Here is a 13,730-nt window from a genome sequence, read left to right as displayed (position 1 = left end):
GGAGAAGGGAATGGGGAAAGGGAGCAAGGGGGCAAGATGCAAGGGAGAGAAGCAGGAGTAAGAGAGAGAAGAGGGGCCAAGCAGCCCCTTTTATACTGGGTCAAGCCCACCTGGCTGCTGCCAGGAACTATGGGGTGGAGTCGCTTAATGAAGAAGGTGTCAACATGACTGGGAAGTAGGCTAGGCCCACTGTCAGGTTAGAATAGCTTAGAATCTGTCCAGATTCTAAGTGCCAGAAGTTTATAATACATATAAAGGTTCCTATGTCATTATTTTAGAGCAAAGGCAGGCATAGAAAAGCCACTACTTTTACAACAAATGAACAAACAAAAAATTGACATGTAAATTCAGCCGTGCAGGTGTTGTGAAAGGGACTTCTATCATTGCTAGGCCACCCCAAGGACATGGATACTCTACTGAGGCCATAGCTAAGTGGCCTGTTTAGATGCCACCAGAAACCTGGTGTGCACTTCTGTCCACACCCTTTCTAGCTTCAGGTTCTCAACCAGCCTCAGGGCAGGCACCAGACACCGGAGTCTGCACACTGTTCCGGTTGCTGACTCTGGTTTGAGGAGAGTTTTGGGCCAAGGCTGAAGGCCTGGAGAAGATAAACTGTTTCAAGCTCTCAGGCTCCATCGTGACCTTGGAAAGCCTTCTTCCTCCTTGTCATATGATGTGACAAATTACTGCAAATTTAGCAGCTCAGGACAACACCTCTTTGCTTTCTCACAGTTCCTCAAGGCCACGAGTGTGGACATAGCTTATCTGGAGCCTTTTGCGGAGTGTCACATGGAACTGAAGCTATTTGCTGATCTCTGACCTGGTCTGGAGGCTCGTGTGGGAAAGAACCTGTCTACAGTCATGATTTCTTCTGCAGTGATGGGAGGGGGGTAGTTTGGGGGGAAAGCAGATGGAAGCTGCCTTGGGGTCCCAGATTTTGTCTGTAGCTCCTCTCCAAGATAATCTCTACTCTATCATGCCTTTATGGAATTTAGGAAGGGTCCGCTTCTCTTGCAAGGTTTCTTCCATGTTGGAGCCAGATTCATGCAGAAGGGTCTGCTTTGATGAATTCAAAAGGTCTTAATTACATAGGCAATATCTGGGGCTGAAGAGATGGCTCAGCAGTTGGGAGCACTGGTCGCTCTTCCAGAGGACCTGAGTTCAATTACCAACACCCACATGGCAGCTCACAACTGTATGCAACTCCAGTTCCAGGGAACCTGACACCCTCACATAGACATACACCAGCAAAATACCAACTCACATAAGATAAAAATAAATAAATTGGACTGAAGAGATGGCTCAGCAGTTAAGAGTACTGACTGCTCTTCCAGAGGTCCTGAGTTCAATTCCCAGCAACCACATGGTGGCTCACAACCATCTGTAATGGGATCTGATGCCCTCTTCTGCTGTCTTCTGAAGACAGCTACAGTGTACTCACATACATAAAATAAAAAACTTTAAAAAAAAAAAAAAAAACGCCATCCCGGAGTCCAGGAAGCGTGTGACTCCTCCGCTCTGCTCTGCTCTCCTCATTCGCAGCCTCTGACCCTGATGCTGTGGGGATCTACACACAGCACTGTTTTGCTGGCCAGTGTCGGTGCATGCGCACGCCTTTAATCCCAACACTCGGGAGGCTGAGTTCGAGGCCAGCCTGGTCTACAGAGTGAGTTCCAGGACAGCCAGGGCTACACAGAGAAACCCTGTCTCGGAAAAAAAAAAATAAATTAAACAAATAAATAAATAAAATTTAAAAAGAAGATATTATTGTAAACATGAAGGTGAGAAATCACGAGCCACCACACTGTCTGATGTTCTATTAAAGGCCCAAGGCCTCATCCTATCTATCCTCAAGAGATGGCTTCCTCCAGGATCTGTGGGGATGCCATTGCATGCTGGGCCACCAAGATGGACAGGGGCTAGAGAAGAGGGGTGCAGGCAAGGCGGGTCCTGGCGGGAGGGCTGGCTGTTTACACAGGTTAGGTTAGGTAAGTGAGAGGCAGAGAGCCGGCCGGCCCTGTGTATGCCCTGTGTATGGCAGGGAGAACCTCTGAATTTCCTTTCTTCCGGCTGATCCCAGAGGAGCGAGTACCTTCGTCTTCACAGCAGTCTGGAATACTGCAGCTCTTCTGTCCTCCCTCCGTAGCCTCACCCTGCCCATGAGAGTGTCAAAGGTTCTTAAGGGTCAACTAAGGGGTAATGGGACATACTGTACTAACTCAGAGTCAGTGGAAGACTATCATGAGCAGATGCCGTCTCAGCCTGTCAGACTTTCTGCTCCAGGGATCTTCTGTGTGAGGTGGGAGCAAACAAGTTCCCCTCCACCTATAGAACTCAGACCTGAGAGGTCAAAAACTCCAGGGCCCACGAATCTGCTCTGACCAGGGATACTTCCAGGCTGTGGTTCCTGGACTTTCTATTGACTTCATGATCCACTGCCACTTAGAGCTTCCGAGCCAGCTGTTACAGTCATAAAAGCAAGTCCAGGCCAGCTGTGGGGTAGGGATAAGGGAAGTCCTGATTCCCACTCTGTCTCTCACAGAGATGTAGGTGGGATTTCCTTTCCTAAAAGCCCGCAGTTACAGGAAGTGTTTTCAGAAGCTGGGGCTGGACCCTCAGGAGAGCAGCCATCACAATATGGGCACCTCAGAACCCTTTGTGCTCAACCACCCACACTGTGAGCAACACAGTCTTTCTGGCAGATCAGAGGGCACCTAGAGAGGAGGTCACTGTTGAGACCTGGCCAACCATGGCCACACACTGCCCAACATACTGTATGTGAATGAGATGGCTTGTCCAGTCTGGCTATGCCCACAAGCCAAGCAAGTTTGGTTCCTGTGTGGGTCTGGCATTTCCAGTCTGTTCCTTGGAGTTTCTGATTCTACTCAGAGTCAGTACTTGCCTCACAGACTCAGGTCTCATTATGTTTGAATCTTGGTCAGATGGTCACTCTCTGCCCTATCAGATGAGGAGATTTCTTTTGTGATTGTAAGAGAATTGCCTTTACATTTCTTCGTACAATCAAAGATGGACAAAGCTATGTCGCTGGAAGAACCCTTGGCTTAGTGTGGAGTACAGGAGTTATGGCCCTACAGTGGCTGGACCTTTCTAAGTGGAGAGGTTTTGGGATGTTCCAGGATGCATTGTCTAGGTACTTTGTGTCTGGAACAAAGAAATGAGGGGACACAAATTACCAGGAAATCAGAGCACCCTTGTACGGGTTTTCAAGCCTTGCTGATAAAACAATTTTAATATGAACGCAGAAGCAAACTTTAGGATCATTTCACTTGATTTTGAGAGAAAAACCACATTGTAGAAAGGCTGTAAATAGCAGATTGGGAGGGAGGGAGATGGAGAAGGGGAAGGGAGGGGCTTACAAGCAGCTGTGTGGACAAGCAGAGAAGGTGTGTTCTAGGAACAAGAGAAAAATCCCAGGGTAAGTGTGATCGGGATTCTGGTCCCTTTGCAAGGAAGAGGTAGAAAGAGAAAAGAAGAAAGAAAGCTCGCCTCAGAGTTAAAGCTCAGGGGAGTGGGCAGGCTCAACAGTGAAAGTCTGTCAGTACCTGGAGGGAGGAGCTTCCGGGATAAGTACGTGATCTCATTAAGGGATAATTATTTCTCCCCTCTCAGCGTGTCATCAGGAGTGGTCTCTAGGCCAGCTGACTGACACGCTTAGAGTAACTTCAGAGAGCTGACAGTAACAAGTAATACCGTAATCTCTAGTAGTGAGTAATACTGTAATCTCTGGAACAGAATTGAATGTCATGTCTCCAACCGGGGGCCAGAGCGGGCACTCAGATTCTGTTCAACAAAGTCCTGGTACTTTCTTCCACCTATTCATATGATATTTTATTTATTTACTTATTTATTTATGGAAACAGGGTTTCTCTGTATAGCCCCTGGCTGTCCTGGAACTTGCTCTGTAGACCAGGTTGGCCTTGAACTCAGAGTTCTGCCTGTCTTTGTCTCCAGAGTGTTGGGATTAACAGGGATGTGCCACCACTGCCCGGTTTACGTATTAATTATCAATTAGTTAATTATCAAGTCAGGGTATCTCAAGTAGCCCCTATCTATTCTGGAACTCTAGATAGGGGCTGGGATTAAAGGCATGTGCCACTCTGCCTGGCTCAAGTGATATTTTTTTAAATCTTAAGGAAGTGGCGTTGTGATGCTTCCATTTCTGCAAATTGGAGTATTGTTGTGGAGATGGAAGGTGAAGTCCAAACCTTATCATAAAGGAAGAGTCGGACTTTATGGACCTTCATGCTTGCTAATGCAGGTTTAGCTATTACCACCTAGAAGGCAGCCATCATCCCACACAGTTTGTCAGGGGTCTCAGAAGGCCAGGACGGCCTGACCCAGGCAAGCTCATAGGGGAGAAACTGCTCTCAATTTTGGATCCAGGGGCATCCCTCTCTCTGTGTTCTAGGACTGGCCAGGGAGGACCTTGGCTAACCAACCACCCTATAATTAGTTAGCTCTCAGCTCTGGTCCCTGCTGATTTAAGTTTGCCTGCTCCACTCTCTTGAGCCTTGAACTTGGTCTTAGGATTTCCTCATCTCTGCCTCCCTTCCTCACCTCCACACACAGCATAGACTCTGGGTAGGGGTGTGTGGGCAGAGCCAGGAAACAGCAGGAGCACAGGCCGTACCTCCAGGAGCCTGGGCAAGGCTAGTCGTTGTGTACAGAAGCACGCCTGGCATAGTGGTTAGGCCAGCTGTGAGCTCACCTTCGGGTAAGGAATTCACCCCTGGGGAGGGGAATCGGAGGATCATACATTGCTGAGGTCTGAGTCATGCTTGGCTGGGGATCAAGCCTCTGGGATGTGTTTGGGTCATTGAGCTCCAGGGAAAGCAAGGGCTCCTGCCAACTCAGCGTCAGGCTAGCCCCAAGGCCAAAGGCTGAGGGCTCCTTTCAAGGAGGAAAGGGCCAGGCTGAAGCCAATAGGACTGTAGTTCTCAACCTGTGGGTTACTGCCCACTTGGCGTCAAATGACCCTTTCATAGGGGTTTCATATCAGATATTCTGCAAATCAGATACTTACACTATGATTTCTAAGACTAGCGAAATTATAGTTATGAAGTAGCAACAAAAATAATTATATGGGTTGGGGGCTCACTACAACCTGAGGAACTGTAGGTCACAGCATTGGGAAGGCTGAGAACTACACTGCAGTAGGATATTGACACAAGATCCGCTAGAGGAAGAGCTGCTAAGTTTCTGCCTTGTTTAGAGCTGGCTTTAATTGCTCTCATGGGACAAAATTGAGGAGGGGGCAGGACAAGCAGGGTCCTGCCAAAAGAGCCACTCCTTCACTATCTCTTATCACAAGCTTCCGGAGGTCACAGTTTCATGAGGCTTTGGCCTCTCTGGTACTCCTCAGAATATGGCTGTTAAGTCTGAGTCCTTTGCCCTGGTCCCATCCAGGAGTCTGATGTATGGTCCTTGTTTTTTGATCTATGTCCAGCATGGGCCACTGCTGTAGGGGAAACATACTACCCTGTGGCTGTCATCACTGAGGACTTGTCAAAGGGCTAAGTACTGTTGTGCTGGGTCTTTCACTGAGTGGCCACGTGCTCTGGCTTGCTGGGACAGTTCTGGGCCACTAGGGTGTTTGGAGAAAAATATAGCTCCCACTTTAGGGGAATGAGATTATTTATTCTCAGTCAAATGTGAGTGGCTATGGCCCAGGAATGTAGATTCAGGTGGCCCCAGATAGTGTGTTCCACAGTGGAAGCAGTTATGTTATGTGAGCATTTATAGTCACAGAAAGACAATAGACTGTATTGCCAAATAAAGTTATGAGGACAGCAGACAGGTATGCAAAGTGGGGAAATCTCCTGTACAGATTTCATAAATTATGCGATTCTTAGCTTTTAGGCTAGGGAAGGCAGGGATCTGTTAAACTGACACATTCCAAAGGTTTTATCTGATAGTTGAAAATATATTGGATCAAACCAGAAGTAGACAATGAATGGCTACTAAATGCACTTACAGATAGTCCAAGATAACTCTAAATCCCTAACATTCCAGGTCTCCACAAGTGGGAAGCTTGAGTCACACAGCCCTGCAGTCTTAGGTAAATGTGACTTTGGAAACTTCAGTTCATAGGTAGTTTTTCCATGTCCCAGCTGAAAGGTAATTCTATGCCTACCTGTGCTTACTGGGAAGTCTTATATTCTTTTGTATTTGAGCCCCATAGTACCTAACGAGAAGGGTAATATCTCCATTTTACCACGAAGGAACTGAGGCTGTGTGAAGTGACTTGCCCGGGACCGTACAGTCTACAAGAGGCACATCTGGAAGTAGTTGGGAACTCAGCTCTCGACTTTGAAGCTCTTTTGCTAGGCAGCCAAGCAAACTTTCTGAGATTTTTCACTTGACAGTGTGAAGGACCTAGGCCGGGTATCTCCAAATACTCTAAAGATGGGGTCCAGTAGTTAACTCTTTTCCCAGTCCCACCCCTTGGTGCTTGGTTCTTTTCCTTTCCTGGAGAGACAGTCTGGGCAAAGGTCCTTTGTACAGCAGCTGCATGACACAAGAAACGTCACTGTGCCTACCATGTGGCAGGGGTTGCACAGGGTCCCATTGCTGGATCCCCACACCAATCCTGCTGGCTAGGTGTTAGAAACCCCTAGAAGGGAGACGCAAGGCAGGGGCTGGTGTCCAGGGATGCCAGCTTTTGCTGAGTGAACTCTCTATAGTGAGGTATGCACTGTGGAGCTCGGCAGTGGAGTCCTGTTTTGGCCCTGAGGGTTGGAGCTCTTCTGGTTCCAGAGTAGAGACACAAATGGCTTCATTTGTGTCCTGTATAAACATGTAGGAGCCCCCATGCTTCTCCTCCTAACAGGGAGCTGGGTCCTCTACCCTTTGAGCTGATCTTCACAACACACATTCTCCACGAAAAAGGGACTTGGATGGTGTTTGTATTTCTTGATTAGGAACAGTCAGACATCATTTAGAACAGAGCATAGACATCTCGAAGCAGCTGTGGAGGGAAAGCAATTTCTGAAGCTCACACGCCTGCAAGGATCTACCCTCCTTCTCCCCCTCCCCCTCTCTCCCCTCCCCCCTCAACATTCTAGTCTCTAGGGAGGAGGAAAAAGGCAAGAACAACCCATATGTTCCCAGGAAAACATATTTAGGAAAAGGATGTTTTCTCAAAAGTTACCCAAAATAGAGAAATGAAGAAGAGGCAAAGGCCCTCTGACCCACTTGTCAGGGCCATTATTTGTCTTTCAGATAATAAGATTCTCTCTCTCTTTTTTTTTGTTTGTTTTTTGAGACAGGGTTTCTCTGTGTAGCCTTGGCTGTCCTGAAACTCACTCTGTAGACCAGGCTGGCCTTGAACTCAGATATCCGCCTGGCTCTGCCTCCCAAAGTGCTGGGATCAAAGGTGTGAGTCACCACAGCCCAGCTAATAAGATTCTCTTTATGGTATTACCCTAAATTGGAGCAGACAAGAGTTCTCACAAAGGGAGGCACTCAAGCCAGAGGCAGCTCTTCTGGAAACCATCTGACAAATGCATCAAGGAGATTTAAGAAAAAATATAGTGGAATTCTCTCTGAGGTAATAACTTAGACTTCCAGACAAAAATTTATGTGCAGATATGATCAATAAAGAGGATGTTGAATACCAAAAAAGTGGAAACCCAGATGTTCTTAAATACATAATTACATGTATTATGATACATCTGTAGGATTATATAGCCATTTCAGAGTGTTTTTGAGGCATATTCATGCAAAGAAAAAAGAACCATAAAATATTAATGCAAAAAGTAGACTGTGATTCCATCTTGGAAAAGTATGTCTGCACAATATATATATAAAATACATACCCATATATATATATAGATATATAGATATATAGATATAGATATAGATATATTTATAAACACACACGTGTGTGTGTGCATGCAGGAACAATGTGATCATATAGAAATTTGACCACATAGCAGGGTATAGTTACTCACACCTTTATTCCTAGCACTTGGGAGGCAGAGGCAGGCAGATCTCTGTGAGTTTGAGGCCAGCCTGCTCACACAGTGAGTTCCTAGACAGCCAGGGTTATATAGTGAGCTTCTGTCTCAGAACAAAAGAAAGAAAGAAAGAAAGAAAGAAAGAGAGAGAGAGAGAGAGAGAGAGAGAGAGAGAGAGAGAAAGAAAGAAAGAAAGAAAGAAAGAAAGAAAGAAAGAAAGAAAGAAAGAAAGAAAGAAAGAGAGAGAGAGAGAAAAACAGGAAACAAAATTTGGCTCCATCAGTCACATCTATCTACACCAGGAAAATGAGCAATGGTATTTTCCTTTCTGATGTCATATCCTATACAGTGGAAATGATGGGATGTCTGCAGACTCTTCAATGTTCTGAGGTTTAGAATAGAGACTGGAGGACAGCCTATGAGCAGGATGACGACAAGCAGCCTGGACAGTAGGCTGCTTGGGTCATTCAGGACCGTGGTAGTCTCATGGCAGACCAATATAGCCCAGAAAGTATTAGGACCTGTTTGTTGAGAATAGCTCTACCATGCAGGGTACCATCCTAGTGATCACGGGCTGAGGAGAATCTGTCTAGTGAGCCCAGTGCCTTGGCAGGGGGACAGGCTACTCTACCTTGAGAACAGACACTTATTCCTGCTGACATGTATAGTCCTCTCAGGATATGCTCTCCTGTATCCAGTGGTTCAAGCCATGGGATACCTCAGACTGGGTCTGGGAGCTGCTTTAATGTTAGTACTTGGTAGCTAGGCTACAAACATTAAGGTACTCCATGCTGGATACCAAAGCAAGTAAACAGATCTCTTCAAGATGTTCTTTTTTAAAAAGAGGCTAAAATTCAAGGCTAAAAGATTGATTTATTGGGGGTTAGAGAGATGGCTCAGTGGTTAAGAGCACTGACTGCTCTCCCAAAGGTCCTGAGTTCAATTCCCAGCAACCACATGGTGGCTCACAACCATCTGCAATGCCCTCTTCTGGTGTGTCTGAAGACAGCTACAGTGCACTCATATACATAAAATAAATAAATAAATTTAAAAAAAGATTGATTTATTGTGTGTGTGTGAGGGGGCTTAGATGGGGGCTAAGATCAGGATGTAAAGTGAATATATAAATAAATTAGTGGGGAAAAGATTGATTTATCTTATCTTATTGTAGGAGTATTTTGCCTGCAGGTATGTATGGTATGTATGTTGGTGCTGGAGGAGGCCAGAAGAGGGTGTTATATCTCTTGGAACTGGAGATCGTTGTGAGCTGCCATATGGGTGCTGGGAATTGAAACTGGGCCCTCTGCAAGAACAGGAACTTCTCTTAACCATTAAGTTATCTCTCTAGTCGCTAAAATAAAGTTAATAATATAGGTTTGGGTTAAAAGTTATGTTATAAAAATGTTATTTTCTCTATGCTCTTCTATCCTTTCATAATTTTCTATATCAATTATGCATTACAATTAAAACATAAAGGTTGGTAGGCATAATGGTGCACTTCTTTAATCCCAGTACTTGGGAGGGAGGCAGAGACAGGAAGATCTCTGTGAGTTTGAGGCCAGTCAAGTACATATAATAATTTTCAGGCCAGCTAAGGCTACATAGTAAGACCTTATCCATAATAAACAACAACAGCAACAAAATACATACATATATAGAAAGAAAGAAAATAGTAAAAAGGTCTTTGAAAAAAATCATGTACATGAGCCAGGTGGTGGTGGCACATGCCTTTAATCCCAGCACATGAGAGGGAGGGAGAGGCAGGCAGATCTTTGAGTTCAAGACCAGCCTGATCTCCAGAGTGAGTTCTAGGACAGCCAAGGTTGCACAGAGAAACCCTGTCTTAAAAACTAAATAACAACAACAACAATAAAATGTGTTCTTATTAGTTTTTTAGAATTCTCAAAAATTTCATACATGTATACAATGTATCTTGATCATATCCACCTCCATTCCCACAGGACTCCCTCCCCCACTTCTTCCTTTATTTCCTCCCCCTTCTCCTTCTCCTTCTCCTTCTTCTCTTCTGCTACTTCTTTATAAGCCACAAAGTTCAGTTAGTGCCATCTGAAGGTACAAGGGGCTGGGGCTGTCCACTGCCCATCTGTCCATCGCATAGGCAAGTCACCAGCAGAAACAACCCAAAGAAAGGCTCCTCCTTCCCAGCAGCCATCAGCTGCCAACAGCTCCTTAGCTAGAGATGAAGCTGCATATGTCTCTTTGGTCCATGATGGGATGCTGATTGGTTTGATCCTGTGCAAGTCTTACGCAGGCAGCCACAGCTTCTGTGAGCTCATGAGTAAATGAATGGCCGTGTCATGTCCAGGAGACAGCATTCCATAGCACTCTGCCCATCCTCTCTCTGGGTCTTGCATCCTTTCTACCTCCCTCTTCTGCAATTTTTGTCCCCCAAATGGTGCTCTCCCTTTGTTCTTTCTTAACGATTTATGTGTGTGTGTGTGTGTGTGTGTGTGTGTGTGTGTGTGTGAGAGAGAGAGAGAGAGAGAGAGAGAGAGAGAGAGAGAGAGAGAATATATGAGTGCTGGTGCCCTCAGAGGCCAGAGACTGGATCCGCTGGAACTGGAGTTAAAGATGGCTATAAGCCTGATGAGTGCTGAGAACCCAAGTCAAATCCTCGGCAAGAACAATTACCACTCTTATACAATGAGCCCCCAACACTATTTCTTACAGATCAAAAAGTCTTCTGAATGATTCTAAACTAGCTTTTCTCCTCTAGGAACTGAACGGGCTGAGCGTCCCAGCTCTGTCTTGGCAGAGTACTACAGCCCAGCATGGGAGCTCACAGTCTACTCCTCTTTCTGGCTGGTCAGCACAAACCCTGGAAGCTAGCTGGCCAACAGACTCAGGGTAAGGGCAAAGGTCATTTATGAGGGTTTGCTTGCCGATGAGCCCTCTAACTTCAATGGCACTCTTTCTAGACACCCATTGCCAAGCTTCAGGGCTTTTCTTGCTTTTAGAGGTTTAATCCACGGTCATCATGGTGGGAAGCATAGGGCTGGAGAGATGGCTCGGCGGTTAAAAGCACTGACTGCTCTTCCAGAGGTCCTGAGTTCAATTCCCAGCAACCACAAGGTGGCTCACAACCATCTATAATGAGACCTGATGCCTCTTCTGGCGTGCCTGAAGACAGCAACAGTGTACTCACATGGTGGGAAGCGTGTCACCCCTAATGACCAACCATTCAAATATACAAGCCTATGGGGGGGGGGGGCATTCCTATTCAAACCACCCCAGGTATGCTATGCAGTTGATGCATCTGGTCTCTCCATGGAGAGAAACCAGACTGTCCATGGGTTGTCCTGTGACTTTCTTGGAGACCAGAAGTTTGTCAAGCAAGCATGAAGTGCTGAGCGTAGACCCTCAGCATCCACATAGAAGCTGGACCACATAGCTGACATCTTTAATCCCTGCACTCTTCTAAAAAGATGGGAGAATTCCTGGGAGCTCATAGGCCAGCTAGCCTGGTGTATACACTTCAAACAAGGCCCTGTCTCAAAGAAGTAAAGTGATGTGACATGAAGAAGACTGATCCCTGACTATCCTCTGATCTTTAGACATGAGCTACGGGACACTTACACATGAGCCAGCAGCCAGGTGCTTCAACAGTTTGCAGCTGCCCACACAATACAGGAATCAGAATTAAAGCCTATCCCAGCCACCGAAGAGGGAATCTACATCAGTATCCAGTGCCTTGATGCCACCAGTGCTTTCCCTCTTAGGAGCTGCCAGGTGAAGAGAGCTCTTTGTCATCTCCCTGGGGAAGAGCAACACTCGAACCACACACTTCAAGCTCCTCCCTTCAGAGACAAGCACACATTTTTCTTGGTACCACTCATCATCAAGTACCACCAAGCTACAACAAGCCTCAGAGTGAGCTTGCCTTCTCCCATCCAGCCCAGCAGCCACCATCACCCAGAATCTGGGATCTTAGGAGTTAGAAGCTGTCATAATATACAGCTGACACATCTGTTATCAAAACTCTGCCCATACTACGTGCTGCCCGTCACTTGTCTCTTTGGATCCTTGTAAAATCATTTCTGAGCAGCAAATATAGTTACAGGCAGCTGGGTGGGGGAAGCTGTAAATCTATTCCAGCTAGCAGGTTGCAGGGAACACATTTCCCATCATGTCCGTGTATGATCAAAGGGCACAGAGATCAGAACTTGACCATGGAGGAAGCTGGCTTCCCTTTTCCTAGTCAGTGAACAGGTTTGCAGGGGAGCCCGTACTGTTCCAGTGCAACCCTGCTCTTACAAAGACAGTCCAGCAGATCTCTCCATTCCTTAGGGTTCTCAGGGAGTCATTCTGCTGAACTCAGGCCTACAGTGAGTCTCTAGGGCAGGCACTGGAGGAACGCACACAGGCCAGGGACCCTGTAGCACTGTGAGGATAAGCCCCTCCTCTCCCCTGCTTAAAGGAAACTAATTTTAGAAGATAGACGATCACAGTTATTACAGCATCCTGGGCCTGGAGAGAGATGAGACACTGCTGCTGACCATCCACTTATAAACCTTTTTCTATGCTGTTTTCCATGTTCCTTGTTTCTAAAACTGGGCAACCCATTACACCAGGGCTAGCTAAAATGAGTCACATCTTAGATATGACTCTGCTAGCTCTAGAGTACCGAGTAGATAAGGATTCTGATCAGGGTTCAACCCAGTTATAACAGTAAGGAAGTACGAAGTCCATAGTGATGTCTGCTACGGGTTCAGTCAGGAAGGTGAGGACTCCATGCTAAAGGGTGCTAAAAGGGGAGTGACATGTGAAGTCACTCTGGGGAAAGACTGTGGCAGTCTAGGGGATGATTAATGACAGAAAAGGGAGATTATAGAGGAAGTGAGCAGGCCCCAAATGAGTGTCTGCCAGCATCAACAATCCTCAGTAAGTTTAGGAGACTCTGAGGTCTTGAGTGTAGCCTGTTGTCCAGGAAGACCTTCATGGCCTAGTGGGACCCTGCTTTTCCTGTAGACCTGTGCTGAGCTCACAGGACAGGTAATAGTCTTGTCTTAAATTTTGTTTCCTATGTGATTGTGGTACTTAATGACAGAGCCTTGGGCTTGGATCAAAAATGGCATGCTAGCTGAGTCTGACCAGGAATCTGCTGAAGCCGGCTAGGACTGATGTCTCCTGTCTTAATCCTTTCAGGTTTCCATAATCAAGCACTGTACATGGAGGGTTATCAACAATGGAAATTATTTCCCATTGTTCTGGAGTCAGGGAAATCCAAGATCAAGTATGGTTGGATCAGATTTGGTGGAGGGCCTAGTCTCTAGGTCATAGCTGTAACTACAAGAGGCTAGAAGGTCTCTCTGTCCTCGTGTCTAAGTGCACTTGTCACAGTCATTATCATGGGCTGTACCATGATGACATGATCTCTTCTTATAGGCCCTACTTACTAATATCCTTACCTTGGGATACAAATTGTAACACATGAGTGGGAGTGGGGTACAAGTATTGAGACAGAGGACCTCTTCCAGTCAGACACAGGGCCCACCACACCTCTCTCACAAATGGAGAAGATATTCATGAACTAAGTGACTTGGTCTCCCGGGCAGGAGACGCCAATACTACTAAACCTACTTTCCCACCTGGAGTTGTAGGTCACAGTAGGCTGCTATGTTCTACTCGTCAGGTGGTAGCAGGGGTCTGCAGTGAGACCATGATCCCAGGGCTGTGTCTGCCCAGAGGACAGGTGCTTCTGTGTCTATGCAGTTATTCTCTCCCAGATTC

Source organism: Mus musculus, chromosome 12 (assembly GCF_000001635.26).
Source record: "Mus musculus strain C57BL/6J chromosome 12, GRCm38.p6 C57BL/6J".
NCBI classification, from domain to species: Eukaryota; Metazoa; Chordata; class Mammalia; order Rodentia; family Muridae; genus Mus; species Mus musculus.
The sequence above is the reverse complement of the archived record's forward strand: the minus strand, read 5'-3'. Positions refer to the sequence as shown.